Genomic DNA, 2,817 nt, shown 5'->3' on the forward strand with positions numbered 1-2,817 from the left:
TGGTCATAGAAATAATAGCTTTCTCTGATAAACAATTGCTAAGTTCCCTTGCATTTCACAATTGCTTACTGCTAATTCCTGCATCTCAAGGAATTGGGGCGCTGAAATATAGGAAATGACAAATTGAGATGGGTCTTCAATTACTTTGTGTTGACATGTTGCGTGGGCCTTGGTAAGAAGTCTTGCCCTTGTTATCTGATGATGCAGGTACCTGGGACCTGGGATCCTACGACCCATGGGTCCTGCAGAAGAATAATATGCTTTAGGCATCTTAGCAAAATTTGTGCATAATCAGTAGGAATGCTTCAGAAATATGGAGAAAAAGTTTGGGTCTAGCGAGTTAAAACAATAAACAGAGCAGCAGAGTAAAATTCATTATAGATTAGAGGAAAACATTGTTTTTACCATGTGAATTCAGAAGACCCAGAATAGTTAGAATGTATCACAAGTTTATACTAAAGACATTGCATTGATACTTTTTTATATTCTAATATATTTTTTAAAACTAATTGTTTATATTCCAATCCTATTTATTGGAATAAATATCAATTTATTTGTCAAATTATCAACTAATTCTAGTAAGTTTCATTGTGTGAAATATAAAATCAGCACATATAAATATAAAATATATAACTATATTTAATATAATTAAAAGGCACACGTTTTGCATTGTTCTGTTGTAGTTACTGTATCAAAGGCAACTCTGTTTTAAAGTATTATTCCATTATCTCTGCCTCAGTGTTTGATAGAGTTAGACCTAAAGCTTTACCATTTGTAGATTTACAGCATGTAGGCAAGGGGAAACACTGTGATTAAAACATTATCAATTTAATGCCTAATAATGAGGAGAAACATATGGACTTCTCCTGCAACTATGAAAATATTTGGTGATAAAAAGGCAGTAGTGGCCGGGCGCTGGTGGCTCACGCCTGTAATCCTAGCTACTCAGGAGGCTGAGATCTGAGGATCGCGGTTCAAAGCCAGCCCGGGCAAGGAAGACCGTGAGACTCCTATCTCCAATAAACCACCAGAAAACCGGAAGTGGCGCTGTAGCTCAAGTGGTAGAGCGCTCGCCTTGAGCTGAAGAGCTGAGGGACAGCGCCCAGGCCCAGAGTTCAAGCCCCACGACCGACAAAAAAAAAAAAAAAAAAAGGCAGTAGTGTAAGTTCCTGCCTGGTTGGATGGTAGACAATCCAGGACATTAAGTAATCATGCATATGAACAATTTTTTCACCTTCTTGGCTTTAGTTACTGCTGAAATGGAAGGTATAATAAAAATTATATTTTGATAAAATACCTTCTAGTCTGAACAGTTCTGTTTGAACTGTTCAGCTCTCTATCATCCCTTGTAACCAAGATTAGTTTTGTTCAAGTAAGACAATTTACGTTTTCAGGGTAAGATATTCTGGTTGGTCTGTTCCCACATGGAAGAAGGGTAAAGGCTCAGGTAGACATTTGTACCAGTAACACCTCATTTGGGAAAATGTCAGCTGAAGAAGTTTAGAAGTAGCTCTTAAGCAATGCTTACTTTGAATTCATTAGGTCCACAAAGCTAATTCAGTTGGATAAATAAGTACTTGAAAAAGCCATCACCTTTAGACCTATCTATAAATAATTGAGAGTACGATAAAATTCCAAATAAAAAGACTTGATAGTCATTGACAAAAAAAATTTGCAAATGTGAACAATCGACTGATCAACATAATTTTTCCAATATTCACAGAATTTTAGGGAAATAAGATCGATAGCATTGTTAGGAACAAGAAGGTTTCCTTGTTACAAGTAGGCACCCATAGATATAAGCCTGTATAAACATTGCATCATTAACAACTTAAATTTAGAGGATACTACATGCATCAGCAGCACGTATACTCAAATTACAATACAGAGATTAACATGGCACTTGCAAAAGGATAATATGAAAATTTGAGAAGTATTCCATATTTTTCATTCTTCAGATGCGAGAAATGAAAAACAGTTATTAAAAGGTTGATTACAAAATTACAAAATTACAAGTGTAACAATACACGTAATTCATATAATTAAATTTAGTGTGACATCAGTGTATTAAATCTTCAGCTCAGAAAGGCGTTTACATAGCATAAAATTTACAAAACTTCAAATTAGACAACATTGTCATTTTATCCCAAAGAAAAATAAAGACCTAGAAAAAATAAGGAATCAAACTGTTTTTATATGGAATGCAATCAGAAAGGACACATTAATTAACCTATATATTATAAAGTAATGTAGAATTCAAAGTATATCTAGGAGAAAATAAAATAAATTATGAACATTATGCAAACATAGAATATAGAATATTTTAAAATATACTTTTTCAGACAAGCACCAGAAATATTTTACTTTCTGTACTACTCATTTCAACAGGTAAGTTAAAATTATTTCTGATTAAAAAATCACAAACTCTGAAGAAATCATTATACATGTATACAAAAACTATTGAATACATTTTGACATCCAATGCAGGCAATTCACTTGGAATAATTCCGCGGAATCCATGAATTTTTACAGTAAAATATTGGTGTTGCCGGGCACTGGTGGCTCATGCCTATAATCCTAGCTACACAGGAGGCTGAGATCTGAGAATCATTGTTCAAAGCCAGCCTGGAAAGGGAAGTCTGTGGTACTCTTATCTCCAATAAACCACTAGAAAACTGGAAGTGGAGCTGTGGCTCAAGTGGTAGAGTGCTCACCTTGAGCTGAAGAGCAGAGGGATAGCTCCCAGGCCCAGAGTTCAAGCCCCATGACAGACCAAAAAAAAAAAAAAGATATTGCTCTTATTTGTTTTGTGAAAAT

At 34.8% G+C, this 2,817-nt stretch overlaps 1 pseudogene; it reads left to right on the forward strand.

The window, feature by feature from the left end:
* The first annotated feature begins 1,851 nt into the window (after positions 1-1,851).
* LOC122119021 lies at positions 1,852-1,948 on the forward strand (annotated as a pseudogene).
* Positions 1,949-2,817: the final 869 nt, after the last annotated feature.

Source organism: Dipodomys spectabilis, unplaced genomic scaffold, assembly GCF_019054845.1.
Source record: "Dipodomys spectabilis isolate Male_0828 unplaced genomic scaffold, ASM1905484v1 ptg000159l, whole genome shotgun sequence".
NCBI classification, from domain to species: domain Eukaryota; kingdom Metazoa; phylum Chordata; class Mammalia; order Rodentia; family Heteromyidae; genus Dipodomys; species Dipodomys spectabilis.